The sequence below is a fragment of the Pseudopodoces humilis genome, chromosome 2 (assembly GCF_049639895.1).
Source record: "Pseudopodoces humilis isolate 2021_Gansu_Grassland_sample_001 chromosome 2, ASM4963989v1, whole genome shotgun sequence".
In the NCBI taxonomy this organism is placed as follows: domain Eukaryota; kingdom Metazoa; phylum Chordata; class Aves; order Passeriformes; family Paridae; genus Pseudopodoces; species Pseudopodoces humilis.
In genome coordinates, this window is record NC_142201.1 from 16389322 (window position 1) to 16405100 (window position 15779).

Consider the following 15779-nt stretch of genomic DNA (forward strand, 5'->3'; position numbering starts at 1 on the left):
CTCTGTACAGTTCAGCTGTCCCCAACATAAGAAGGACATGGAACTGGGGGAGCAAGTCCAGAGGACTGCCACAAAGAGGACTGGAGCACCTTCCCTGTGAAGATGGGCTGAAAATGTTGGGATTTTTTCAGCCTGGAGAAGGGTGTGTGGAGGCCTTCACAGCAACCTTCCAGTATCTGAAGGGAGCCTACAGGGAAGTCAGAGGGGGATTTTTCATCAGAAACTGGTCATAGGACAAGGAATAATGGATACAAACAGGAAATGGGGAAATTTATGTTAGACGATAGGAAGAAATTAATTTCACTCTTCTGCTGTGTGGGTGGTGAGAAACTAGAACAGGTTGCCTGGCTAGGGGCTAAGGCTGGGGATGCCCCAATCCTTTCAGTGTTCCAGGCCATATTGTATGAGTCCTCGAGCAAGCTGGTCTAATGGGTGGTGTCCCTGTCCATGGCAGGGGGTTTGGGACTTTTTTTAGATGATTTAGATGATATTTGAAGTTACTTACAACACATAACATTCTGTGATTCTGTCATTATTGAGAAATTGGGTAATAAAATAGCAAATGAAATTCAGTGTTGACAGGTTGCAAAGTAAGACACGTAAGGAAAATCAACTTTCACTGTATTTACAAAGTGATGAGCTCAAAATTAGCTGTTACCATTCTGATAGGTGGATACAGAAGGTATAAAAGGGCTAAAAGCATTTTATACCAGGTGTGAAAATCCACCAGTTCTGATTAAACACACAAACAGCCAGGAGTTCAGGACATCCCTAAGTCATGGATTATTGAAAGGATGCACGAGTAGGAAAGCACAATACATGTCCCCTTTTGCTTACATGGTTTTGATACTAGTTTGCTGTACTGACAGGCAATGGAGTAGCTGGACCTGTACAAATGCCCTTATACCCATAAATAAATACATTACCAAGAGATGTAATGAATTTATTTTAGGGGTAAAAAACCCCTCCAGAACACAGAAAAAAATCCAAACCAACACAAAAAAGAGTATGTGGTGTATTGATTTGTAAAACTTTGTCAACAAATTTCTGGTGCTGCGCTCTGAAGAGGTTACATATGCTGCCAATATTTATCAAAATAAATAATCTTATTAATACATGCAATCTGGCAAATATCATGAAATGGTTGCTTCACTGACACTATTCTGCATCAGCTGGCTATCAGAATGCTTGGCAGAGAGTTTTTGTGATTTTTTTTCCCTATAGTGCAGAAATTAATTGGATGCTCAGAATCAATTCATTCAAAGAGAGGACAGATTATTTCCAGTGGGGCTGAAAGACAAAGTTAATGTTGCAGAAAAGAATAAAAATGGGAACATTTAAAGTAGATATTCAAGTGCAATGAAGTTCAGAGGGGGCTTTAAATCCAGTCTGACATTCACTTTGCATCCATGAATTGCCCGTTCTGGTACAGTGACAGCTGCTCTGCTCTGTCACTAGTGCTGGAGCTCAGAAGCAGATCTGTATGACTCAGACAGTCCCTCAGTCAGTGCATGTGTCCAAGTACTGTGACATTGCTCACAGAAGACTGAATCCCAAAGTGCTCCCTCCAACCAGGGAGGCTACCTATGTCAGAAGATTTTAAGAAACCACTGTCCCTTTGCAGACAGGTTAGAGACATAGAGGGCAGGGAAACTGACTGAACTGTGCCGGTTCAGCAGTGGGGACAGGAGAGGTGTGGGCACCACGTGTGGGCTGAGCTGTCTGCAGAGATGGGACAGCAGATGAGCAGCTCGGCACCAGCCAGCCCTCCGGAGCAGAGGTTTTCCCGGAGGCTTTGTACACAGGTAACAGTCAGGCATCATGGTTTTGTTTAGGCACTCTCTCTTTGATGCCTCTTGAATCTACTGAGCAAGGTCAGGGTCGTTTCAGTACGGGTTTCTACCCCTCTTACTGTTGAAACACCTTGGAAAGACTGATGTGATGAGCTGAAAGGCAGCAGAAGTTTGAGACAGACAAATGCTGTGTGCCAGGGTTCCTTGAGCACAGGCTGAAACAGACAGAGGCTGGCCCAGAAAGTGAAGCAAACTCATGGTGCTTCAAGCAGATCAAACTAATCACAGAAGAAACACAGCTGCCAATGCAGTGCTTCGTGATAACAAACAGACACATTTTAGGAGCATGTCTGAGTGGAAGAGGTTGAAAACAACAGCTGTTTTATTGTGTGGGTGTTATTTTTGATCATCAAGAAGTAAATGCTCATTGTGCTGAATGTCACTTAATTCTAATTAAATCAGTGTCTTAAAAGGAACTGTTTCATCTTCTGGTGCATCAGTTGCTAAGTACTTCCCAAGAGGGTTTCCAGGTCCAAAACCCAGACTGAAGTCTCTGTCAGCGAGAAGATATTTCAAGCAACCAGACCGACTCATACATGGGGCAAGTGACACTGAAGTAATTTTATTGAAAATTAAGTAATTTTTTTTTTCCCCCACAAAAACTAAATAGCCATCAACATTGCTGCAAAAAGCTGGATGGAATTGCATTCTGATGGAATGTTGTAGGTGCTTCAGACAAAGTTCGCTAAAGAAACTCTCTCTTTGAGTCTGGGGTGCAGAAAGGACTTCTTTGTGTATTTAAAATCCTTCCTAGAAATGGGTTTAAATTAAGGTAAATCCTTCCTTATCCTTAGATTTTGTTTACAGTTTAGGTTTTGCAACTTTGTCTCACAAGTTTAATGGTGGCAAATCAGATATATTTCCAAAAGATAAGTTATTTATTAAGAAAAATGAATATACAAAAGATCTAAATTAAAATTACTTACTGCACAGTATAAAAGCTAAAAACACTAGTTGATATAACATAAAGTGCACTACACTAAAGCAATTACATTAAAACAATTATATATTAAAGCTAGGAAAAAAATTCATTAAGTAGAGGTTGATGTATCTCACCGCACTCCGGCCATGAAATACTTCTTTTTTTCAGTCCATGGGATGTAACTGTGGAAAGATGTCCCACATCCACAGGAGAACGTCCATATACTTCAATCATGTGGAAGGATCTGACTGTATGGAAAGGGGCCAAGCAAATAAACTTTATTCAGGCAAAGCATGCTGCTACATGGAATGGCCATATGTGCCAGTGGTTTGGGAAACACAGGAACAGCCTGGCTTCTGCCACTGCCTTGGTGATGGAGCTGGAGAGTGACAACAGGCACGACTTCCCTGCTCCATGAGCTCATCCCTTCAGGGAAAGGGCCCTTGGACTGGGATTTGCCTCACCTTGCTGAAGAAATTTACACCTCTGTTGCTCATCACTAAGGTCCCTTGAAGTAATAGGGAAAATTGCATATTTGGGGTTTGAATTGCCTGCTCTACTTTAGCTGTGCATGATAGCATGGGATCATTCTCATGAGAGCTTGCTTCTTCCTGGTGATAAGGGACCTGAAGGGTAAATAATTCAATGCCTTTTCCATGGATATGACACTCTGAGAAAATGAGTCCCACTCATTTTTTGTCCAGCAACATCCCAATGTCAGCACTTCTCAATGTCTGTAACACAAATCATGGAGTGACTCAGGAATTGGGCTATATTTTTTTTCACTGTGCTGCAAAACATTAATTTCTCAGTCATGAAACTTTCAGAAGGAACGTATTTGTTGTGGAAACTTGCTTTGGGGATGTTAAAAATGTTCATTCCATGTAAAAATACAGATGATTAACATAAACACATCATGACCCATAGTCCAGGGATCAGCACATTTATCTGTTACGGTGCCTGCAACCGATGCAGGCAACTGCAGTGAGATCCCAGAGAGTGACCTGTGTCTCTGAGCCCAGAGCACACCATAGAAAATGCATTTATTTATTGTGATTATTTATGATTTGAGACGAAGGGATGTGCTCCAGTTTGGCAATCCAACAACTGGTTTATTGAACACAGCCTCAAATAGGTGCAGGAACGAGAACCAAGGATTGGGCTTGGGGCACGGGGTTAAATCAGGGGCAAAAGGGGAAGATCTGAGGGTCAAGGTTCAATGGGGACAAGGGAAAGTGGTGCAGGGGAGTGGATAAGGGTTGGGAGAACCAAGGGGATAACAGGGGTGGAACAATGTGGAAAAACAGAGCCAATGGAGGTTAAGGGAAGGAAGAACATTCTAGGAAGGGTACATGAATGGTAAACAGGGGCTGAACAAGGGTGACATCAATCCCCACACACACCAGAACCCAAAAGACACCAACATGGGGCTGCAAAAGGCCCATGGGAGGGAGGCCTTTTCTTACTCTATTCTAGAGGGATGTCTCTCCCCTTTTGCCTCTGCCCCTCCAGCGTTGAGGCATTTTGGTAACAGGCCCCTGAGCCTCCACACTTTTCTGGGAGTTGGGTGGTTTAAATGAAATTCAGGCCTCAGCTCTGCTGGACCTTCCACAACAGGCTGAGTGCCCTGGCCACCAGACCACTTGATAAACTCTGTTGTGCCTGTGGGTGTGTGTGTGTCTAAAAGCATCAATGAACAAAGTGAGCTTTCCTTTGATCTCTGGCTGCACTTCAGTGGGAATGTTACTTCAATAAATATTGAACTGAAAACTGAACACAAATTTCAGGATTTGACCTCATATTCATGTGGTTAATTCATATACACTTTCTTCAGTAAAATAAAAAATAATTGGATGCAGACTGTTTTATAAGAATCAATAACTGACATGTAAGAGTCAATGCTCCAGTGCACAATTTATACCTTTTTACCTGAGCCTGCCTGAAGCATCCTGTTCTTTCATCATTATTGTTTAAGCAAATGAAAATGAGGATCAAAAGTAAGAACCTTTCCAGGTCACTAAAATGTGACACTTGTGAAGTGACACTTAACCATCTGGTCTTAGAAGAAATGCTATTTAAATGCAATATGCAGTAGTTTTTGCATAATGCCATTTAATTGCAGGCAGGTAATTGTATCATAGCAGGTTGAAAATTTATGCTGTGTTTTTGGAAAAAAACCCTCTTTTTCCATTCTTTTGCCTGTGGCAGTATCATATGCAAATTTCCTACAAATTCCTATTCCTACACATTTCCTAGTTCTCTGAACATTGTCTTCTCCATCTTGTGATGCACCAGTGGTCTTGGTTGGTGTGTTTTACAAAGAATTCTTGAGACAAGAGATATCTATTTTTTTCCCATACAAATTAGTTAGTGAAGCATTTGAATCATACTTGCTTGATTTCCTAAGAGAATAGAGCTTGTGGTCCTACATTGTTTTCTGCCCTTTTCACCCCTTCCCACAAGCAAACCTGAAATTTGCTGTCAGATTTTAACAAAATTTCACTTTGGTTGAAAACTTACATTCGAGTTTTGTACTACCAGAAACAGTGGGTAGTACAGAAACTCTTGGGACTCAAGATCTGACAGATTTTACTAGATATTTTGTTTGTCCCTGCCTTGCATTCTAACACTGCTGAGACTTCAGGCTTACCAGGTTTCTCATAAAATATCACTGAGAGAAGAAAAGCACCAGAGAGGAAAAAAGATGTTTCAAATGCAGAACCAAGTAAAGCTAACCATGGTTCTAGCCTCCCTCTATGCCAAAACCATGGATTGGTGGGATTTCTTGCAGCCCATCTTACTTGCACAAATAATGCACCTCTAACCAAATATTTTACAATATCTGTAGACTGTGTGTGGACAACTTTTCTCCCTGTTTAGCCTATCTTTTCCCAGCTAACTTGGTGGGACTGTGAGCCAGGTGTGTCTCTTTCTAGACTCTTTGGTTGTGATTCCTCTCATCCAGCCAAAAGTGAAGGTTGAATTACCTTTGGAGAGTATCTGTTTTCCTAGGGAAGACTAGGGAATCCAGAGAGCTGGTTTATCTCTATGTTGCCCATAGTGACCATGATGCTGTGATGATGCACAGGAAGGAATCCTCTGGGGGAAAAAAAAACCCCAAGGGACCAATGTCATTTGAAGACATGTAGGAGTGGAGAATTTAATTTTGTGTTTGCAGAGTCACTTCTTGGTTTCATCTCTGCTGCAGATTACCATGGAGCTTAAGGAACAGATCTAGAAGATAAAAAAATTATTGAAAATATTAAATTAGAAAGGATTGAATTTATTAATTGCTCTTTTACTCACTTGTTGCACCTGATAAATCTTTGCCTCCTTTTAAAAGTGTTAAACTGGGTGAAGAAGAAAACCTCATCTCTTGCGCTGTCAGCCAAACCTACCTCATGAAGATTAGACAGGGAGCTAGTTCCCATGAAATGTGTCTGCTCTCTATACAAGGGGCAGTGTTTTGTCTCTCCTGAAAGCATGATCCTTCTGCCACAGATTTTAGTCGAGGCAGCAAGCTGCCAGGAACATTCAGAATTTAGAAGGGCATTTTTAATATCCAAGATCCGTTTGATCTCCAGTCTAAAAGACAGATTCACAGATGTGAATCACTTCTGTGTGGTTGCCATGGCTGGAAAGAAAGCATTTCTCACTGCCTGTCAGGTTTTCACTGGGTTCAGAACATCTCTAGGCTGTGCTTTTGGTTTTTGTTTTGGGTTTTTTTAATATTTTTTTTTTCTGTACTGTTATATTACTTTGAATATACATAATATACATGAAGAATGTGTATATTCCAGCTTACTGGGACAGTAAGGTATAGAAGAGGCTTAATTAGGAGCACAGGTAATTCATGAAGTTGAGTGCTTACATCACTCATTGAGGTCAGCCAATGTTTTAATGCAGATTTGCAAGAATAATTGAACACAGGTAAGAATACATCCATTGAATAGTTTGTAGTCATGCCACAGGCTGGCTTTTTTTTCAGAAAACATTCATTAAATTATTTGGCATAGCAACAAGAAGAGTAAAAATCAAATTATTTGTGGATACACACCAAAATTCCTGCTGAATGCATGGTTTACTGTGAGTCACTCACATTGAATCCAAATAAGAATTTTTATGATCCAGTGGTAGAAAACAACAGATGTGGCAGAAACAGAGGTTAAATGAAGAGAAGCTAAGGGGTGTACGTGCTGGACAATCCCTAACATTTGAAGGTCTCAGCTCTACTGAAAACTTTCCCACCTTAAATATGTCCTTTTCAAACTGGCTGGTTTACAACCCAACATCATATTAACATCAGCCTCAGCACTCCTCTTTGAAACTTAGCTCTTTCTATGATTTGGATTATTACAGATTTTTTAACTGCTCAGAAATTCTGATTTTCTGTGAGCTGTTTGCATGGTTTCTTACACCATGGCTTGCAAACCTGCCACCCTGTAACATGTGACAAATTGTGAATCCAACTTATCTCCAGATGAGTTTCACCTCCATTTTGGATACATATGCTGTGACTGAGCTCTGAAAAAGGGTGCACGAGGCAGACCCTGAAGGGTTTTCCTTCCACTGGAGTTCACGTGCTGAGAACCTGGCAAAGACAGGTAAACAGCCTGACAAAGAGAAAAGCCTGTCTGGAAATATTTCATTTTGGCATTTCATAGCAGTAGATATTTCATTCACCTGGTTTGCCTGAATTGCAAATATTTCTAAATTCCCTTGTGAAAAATGAGGTTTACTTGCCTAATAATTTTTAAAAGGTTTAATATAAACAAAAAGACAATTAGGAGACAAAGATAATGAAGCAAAGGGTTAAAATGGCTGGGTGCTTGGCTCTCTGCCAAGGGCACACCTGGTGTCTTTGGAACACTCCTTTTATCCCATTCTGCTGTAGGGTTTTAATGCTTATTCAAACTTTTCCAAGTATTTTGCATGGCCACACCTCGTGTCTGCCTTTTTTGAGCATGTGTCCTAGAAGTTTAATTTCTTTTTTTTTCATCTTTTTATTTGGGCTGGGGTTCCTTATTCTACAGGCAGTCAGAGTTGATAGCAGCCTGGGCCCCATCATCTGTTTCCTGGAAGCTATCTTGCTTTGTACAGACAGGACATAGCCCTAATGTCCAAAATTCTTCTTGACCTACGCCTCAAACCTGTTAGCGGCTAGCAGGAGGAAAAAAGAAAAAGACATAGCAAAAGCATATAACATATAACATTCATCTTAATACTTGTGAAAAGCCAGTATCACAATATGGACTTATAACACCCTCATCAGATGGAAATTCTCAGTCTGATTGTTACCCAGAGGAGGAGATGCTGGCTCACCATTCCCAGCACGCACAGGCGCAGCCTTGCCGGCCGTGGTGTTGTGCCAGTCTCCTCTGACCTCCTGTCTTGCAAGCCAACACAACGTGCTTGGTCAGCAGGAAGCATTTCCAGGAACATCGTGCTCTTTTGTTCTCTCTTGCTTTGCAGGGAGGCAATGACCCATTACTTAGGCTGTCAGGTCCTACAGGGAGACAAAGCATTTGCTTTACGGACCAGGAGATAGCAAGGCAAGGAAACAGCAGGCAGTGTAGTGCCTGCCTTTCTCCAGGGTTTAATGCACCAAGCTTGCTGTGAAAACTCCTCTCCTTCATAAGGACAATCAATGAATATTACTTACCCTGCTTACTCTTTGGGGTTTTTTTTAAGACAATGAAGCCGTTGTGGAGGAGGGAAATTTGTTTTGGTCTTTTTCTCTGAAAGAAATTGTGGGAATGTAAATTCTGGACATTTTAGTTACACTTCTATATCCTCTGGTGCTAAACTCCTGACTGAAAATAAGAATGAAAACCAGAGCTGCTCTTGCCTTATGAATATGAGTATCTGAACCATAATCGTTGCTTTCTGAAGAATGGTGCAAGAGGAGCCTGAGTCCACTTTGCTGAACACTTCAACAAAGCATCTGGGAGATTTAAGTGCTCACTCATTGTTCATCTCAACTTCACTGTCATTGAAGAAAATACTACTTTTATAGCCAATCTTATGTTATTGTCCCCATTTTACGTAGGGAAAGCTGTGATATGTACGCCTGAGTAAAAGAGCAGTTTGCAACAGTAAGTTACCTCAGGTAATCACCAGTGCTATTTAATGGGTAAGAAGGACAGTAAAGATCTTTTGTTCAGTGCAAGTATTTTATCTCAACCACCTAAATGCAGTTGTCAGTGTAAACAAACATTAAAAAATATAATTAATCATTAATCATTAAAAATAAGCCCTGGAAATCACATCAGATGTTAATGGTTCTTCAAATGTGAAAATAAAGATAAGGGTAGCTTCTCTCTACAATTTTAACAAAATTATTTGTTCACTAGGGGAAAGACTTTATCCAGGCTTGTGGTAGGGTTCATATCTGGGTACACATAAAAAATAGAAAGGTTTTGTCTCACTAAACAGCAAGCACTGTTTGCAAAACCTCTGCTAGGCACTCTAATTCTGGACACAGAAGGGGTGAGAAAATCCATATCTTCTTAGAAGACATGGTCTATTATGTCAGCATAGTATCACATCTTCTATCCCCCCCAAAAAAGGACAGTTAGATTGAATCAATCTGTATATTATGCAGATTAGAAATTAAGTGACCATGTTGTTGGCAACTGGGGAAAGATTTATAAGGGAACTGCAGGCAGAGTTTGTTTTCTTTCCCTTCAAATAGTTTAGTGCTTACTGGGGAAAGCCTGAGGAAGGAGGCTGCATTCTTGCAGCCCTGGGGTCAGAGATCTCCTCAATACAAGAATCACTCTGGCAGGTTAGATCAAATCATATCCAGCTCAATCAGATCAAACCCTACACCCCCAATATTCTGTCTGGAATGTTTGAAAAAGTCAATTCTATTTAAGGAGGGTATGCAAACTTCAGCACTTTCAGTTCTATTTGTATCTCTCATTTCAATGAAAAGTATGTGCTTTTTTCATAGTCACTTTTTCCTGAGGCATCTGCTAGCACTAGACTTTGAAAATTCAATAGGATACTTAAAAGATTCTCTTTAATTGCCCTAATACAGCTGATTTGGGAATTTACTTCTCTGTCGTGTTCTGGCTTGACTATTAGTCTTCTATGCAAGGTGGATCAGAACAGCTTCCTTCTGTGCTATGATCTCTCTCTGCCACTGCCCTGGCTCTCCAGTGTTCTCCCAGTCAATACCAGTGCAAGTGGAGCTACACAGAACTCACCAGCCAGGTGATGTAGGGACAAGTTTCCTTTCTCCTGTTCCATGAGATTTGCTTTCTTTTTCATCCATTCAGGTTTCTCTTTAGGTATGTTTCTATTGTTTTATAAGAAAAAGTGACTTTGTCCAGTCTTCGTTTCATGTGAATTACCTTTTTGAGGTGCCTTGTAAATCATGCCTTCGATGATCACTGCATGTTCACTTTCCATAGTGCAGTGTTTAGCTGTCTTTTGATATTTTAGACACTGGATGCAGTACAGACTTGGCATTATTATTTCTCCTGGTCTCTGATTTCTACTCTGTCCTCTTCTGATGGCTTTTGAAGCTCCTGCCCTCCAAGTCTCTCTCTATATTCATAAAGTGCACAATGATGGCATTTCAGATTTGTTAACAGAAAAGGTTGTTTGGTTTAGTATTCCTAAAATACTTAAATACCTTCTTGATGAAGACAAAAGAAGAAAATAAAAAGAATATATATTAATATTTAAATTTAAATTAGAAACGCTCAAAACCCGTAAAATTGATGCAGAAAGGGAGTAAGTGGACAGATCAGATAAGATAAAGGTTGTTGGATCAAGGGTTATCAGTGCCTTCTCCAGTAAAATTCAATCAAATTCTACATTACCCTGATAATAAGCCAGAAGACAAAACACTAAAAGTCTTGCAAGTCAGCTAACCTAAATTAACTTTCTGTATCAAAAAGTGGAAAATATTTTGTTTTATACTACCTCAAGATTTGACCATCCAGTGGGACAAGTGCTATTCACTTACATATGAAGAAATTAGTTTCTATTTTCTAAAGGTTGTAGCTATGATTACCATGGTCTTTTCAATAATGAACAACATTCAGAACATACCAAAATAGAAAAATACCTAGTCTTGTTCAGCAAATGGAAAACTAGAATGAGAATTTTTGTAGGTTATGGCTGTCCCTATTTACTGTAGATATCAGATTATTTGAATGCTGGTGAAGTAATTTCTGTCTTGATGGGAAACTAACAAGAAAGAAAATACAGAATATTTTTCATAAAATTGTGTATTGTTTCATACATCTTTATACATAGTAATTATTAGCAATCACTGCTCTGCATGCAGTCAAGAAGAGTGGCTTTAGAAAGTTGCTTTAGAGCCTGACAGTTAATATATTCATTCCTTTCTACTGATTACAATGTTTGCACCTTTCACATCATCATTGTTAAAAGGAAAACATAGAACCCATTCTCCAGAGGCTACCAAAGCTTGGTTTGAGAGCTGATCAGGTGAGGGATAGCTGAAGGCAATGGATACTATGAGATAAATGGGGTGTAAGAACCTCATTCAGATACTGTGTGCCACGGTACAAATGAGTAAAACAATGACTACAGTACAGTTGGGATTTATGTAGTAAAAGCTTTGAGAAACCAAAACAAAAAAAAAGAGTTGTATCAATAAAAGGAGCATGAAAGCAGACAAGCAAATAATTTTGGAGGCATTGAGAAAGCAAATTTTAAAGTGAAGGCTGTATGGAAAAATCACTGGCATGGAAATTGGAAACAAATCTTAATTAAGTTATCAAGATGGACATAATTTGGGGGGTATGGACAAGATTTGAAATCAACTATGCAAGAATACTCACAGAGCAAACCTGGGTTGTAAAGTACCTGGTCAGCAAAGACCAATGAAGCTACATTGATGTGATGCAGAAGGGTGCAAAGCATAAAAGCTGTGATGAAAATAGTAAGCCAGGAAAATTTTCTGTGCAATACACTTTGTATTGAAGTCAACATTGAGAACATCTTGACAACTTTCTCCCTGGCAAATGAGGAAATGGATATAAACATACAAACAGAGGAGAACACACGAGAAGTAAAGCTCAAAATGAAGCAGGAGGTAGCTAAACATATGCTTTAGCGGCTGTTAATCTTGCTTGATTTTCATGCCCTTAGATTTTTAATCTTATTTTTATCTCTCTTATGCGAAGAACTGTACTGTAATATTGCAAAAGCATTTTAGAAGCTAGACACAGGTTGAAGAGGTTCTTTCCCTGTTCTCACGCTTAACTAGAACCTGATTTGCCATAGAAGAGAAGATTTGTGCTTTTAAATGAACCTTTTGTAAATATTGCCTGTATATGAATTCCTATCTTACATCCAATGTGCAAGTTAGCCTGAAAAAAAGGCAATAGCTGGGATGTCAAGACTATACCCAGCTGCCTGGAGTCTAAGGGGCAGTGAAGTAAGGCTGGACTAAACTAGTATAAGTAGGATAAGGGCACAATACCTAGAACGGCAATTTGAAATGAGGTTTATGTTCTTTTACTCACTAACTAGATGTGTGAGTTGTAAGAACACAAAGGACTCCAAACTGTAACCTTGAACACATCATTTAATAAGATGAAAAACAATGGATTGGAGTTTGGTGACAAAACCAGCACGGTCTGAATTCCTCTTTATGGAACATCAGGCACTTGTGCTCAGCAGCTGGGCTGAGACAATGGTACACTTTTCTATTTGTCACAGTGGGGACTGCAACTAATAGTGGCCTCTTAAATGCACAATCTGTGCTCATGCCTTATTTCTCATTCGCAATACAGCACTTTTGAGTTTCAACCACTGTTTTAACTGCCTGAAGATTGGTTAAAAACACCACTGGAGGTCTTTTTCATTACCGAGAATCAGAATAAGGTTTATTAGAATCCCTGGGGCACAAGTAAATAGAAATACAGTGGCTCCCTTTCCTGCCTGCTCACCCAATGCTTTGTGTATGTCCTGTCTCACCCCCATCATGGTACCCACTCCATGCACTTCAGACACCAAATCCCCACACCTGGCTCCCCATCTCATCTTCCTTTCTATGCTGCTATCCCTCTAATTTTGTTCCTCTTCAAATGGCTCTTCCTTTGTAGATTCCCTTTCCTACTTCTTCCTGGTGCTTCTTCTGCTCATTATAACTTGTTTAAGTGGAATCTCTTTATCTCTCCTCATAATTTCCTCAGTGTAACAGCTGGAATTCTCCTCAGAATGACCTTCATGGGCAGACTGATCCTTTTGCAAATAGGAATTGCATGTTAGCACTCTGCACCAAGGATGTCTGCAGCATCCTTTCATCTGAGGCTGAACTTAGACTGCATGCCAGCAAATTGACTTCTGCAGCTGGAACTCAGTAACAAAACACCAGAAACTGGCACCTGGTCAGTTTTTAGGCTTGCATTACAAAGGAAAGACCAGTCTGCTTTTCTGACAAAAAGGAAAAGCAACACTATGCACTTGAATAATCACATTGAGAAACACCAAAGCTTACCTAGCTCTGTACAAATAAATTTGCTTTTCCAAACACTGAGTGACAGAACAAGAGATCAGCCTTTGATACAGACTGTTGCGGCGTGCAACAACAAATCCCTGAGAAGCAACCTGTGCTTTTGGGGCCCGAAACACGTTGCTAAAAAAGGCTGACGACTATGAAACAAGGGACAGGTCTTTAATAAATCCAGGGCTTTATTAATCCTCCAATGAGGTCCAGAAACAAAGACAAAACTGGGCGGAAGGTCCAGGGTTATTTATGGGTATGAGAGGGAGGCTCAGAGGGTCAGGGACCAATGGGAGCAGGAAAAAATGGTGCAGAGGCAGGGTTAGGGACAGGAATAACCAATAGAAAAATGGGTGGAGGACTGCAGCAAACTGGGGCCAATGGGGACTGAGGGAAGGGAGAACATTCTAGGGGATGTACATAAATGGTAAACGGGGACTGAGCCAGGATGATATAAACCTGCTGAGGCAATGGGGGAACAAACTTAACAGTATGTTAGCATATAACTGTGAAGGTCTGTGGGAGAGAGACCTTCTCTCATTTCAACCTTGGGAGGTGTTATTTCTTGCCTCCTTCCCAGGATTGAGGTATGGGGATTTTAGTCATAGGCCCTTGGGCTTCCACAGCAGATGAAGATGAAAAACCTTGAGCATAGATTGCTGAGAAAAAATAAGCAAAAGGATAAATTGTGAGTCGCGCAGCCCAGTTTTAGCTTGAGTTGCTAGCTTTTATCAGAGGTATTTCAGATTGTTTCTGTGGAGAGGATAAAACTGGTAGACTTGTCTGCTGAGGTATTTTTTCGTTGTGGTCCTGTTTGCTCAGTGGGCAGAACCTATTTTCCCAGAAAAGCAACAAGCAGGCAATGGGAGGCAGTACTCTCGTGTGGCTGCTCAAACACCCTTGCCAGTGCCTCAGAGAGAAAACTTTCTTGCTCTTATTTTCCCTCAACCAGATTCTATCCATTTGGGTACCATCCTATGAAGCTACTCTCCTTCCTCAGCACTAGGGACCACAAAGACTCCCATGTGAGCTGTGTTGCTCACTCCTTAGATCTGCATGCAGGTAACCTCATTCCACTGCCACGCACCCCTCCACAGAGTTGTTCTCCCTTATGTTCCATGAATGAAAGACTGAGGCCCTCCCTACCACCTCAGTGCCATGGTACAAGAGCTAAGTCCTCAGCACAGAGAATTTAACTTGGGGCTCTGGGGTACATGAGGTGTTGCACAGCCCTGAGCAGGGAGCTGGATGCCCTGGAACAGAGAGCCCTCCTGCACAGCTGGCCCAGGCATCCCATGCTCTCGTTGAGTCTGATGTCTCAAGGAAGCCTTTGTCCTAGTCCTCAGGCACATCAGGTTTGCTGTGAGACAAATCCCCACCTCCACTGTGAGGGAGCAATACAGCCCATGCAGGTACATTTGTGGCTCACAAGGTGGGAGCTCTATGGGTGGGGTGCTGTTCATAAGTTACAATTGTGGAGAGCTTGAGATGGCTTCTTATGCAGCTCATGAACTTTGTCACTCCACTGTTTGCAAACTGTCAAGTTAAACAGGCATGTGCATTTAAAGCTGATATCTGTCTCAGCAGTATCCTTCCTCAACCATCTGGAAAAAAACCACATTAAAAATCAATCTAAAATACTCAATCCTCGATAGAGTGTTTAAGGACATTTCTTACTGAAGCTTATTTCAACACTATATTCTCTTTGGATTTTCCAGCATATCTGACACTGAAAGTATTTGCAACAGGTCTCACTCAATGTGTGGTTGTTGGTTTGGCTGTCAGTGGTTTTCTTTTTAACAGGAACACTAATAGGCCTATAAAACCTCCAGCAATAAAAAACCTCAAGCCCAAAATCAGAACTGAAAAAAAAACCAAATCAGTGCAAAAAAGGGTGTTTTCAATATATGCAAGGATAGTCATAGTGCTAAAGGTTTAAAAGGAAATAATTAAAAAAAATAAAACTGTGGCTGTGTTAATTTCCATTCTGGAAATAACATTCTTTTGAGATGCTGAGTCAAGAACAGGTGGGATATTCTGTAACAGGATGGAACAAGGTACTTGGAGCCAAGCATCAGTAAAGATACTCTGCCTACCTTGTGTCAGAGAGCACTTACAGAAAGACAGACAGACAGACAGACAGACAGACAGACATGAGGCAGGCCTTATCTGCAGAACACAATAAGGAAAACCCCAGCAAGATGAGGGGAGCTTTGGTTTGTGCCAGCAAGCACAGCACCCTGTCACATGTAATGGAACTGTTAGGACAGATCACATGACATCCAGCATTAATGTGTGCACTAATTAACCTCTTACTGCTGGCCTGGTTTCTGCCACCCAAACTCCTGCTTGTGTGTAGAGGAAGAGTAAAGGAGGCAAAAAACTGGGATGGGACAGGAACATGTGTCTGTAAGGCTTTTGGTGAACTGTCTCCAGTTTTCTGCTTTCTTCACAGGAGTTCTAGCTCATTCCTAAGCTAGCTCATGGGAGGGCAGGCTGACAGTCATGCACA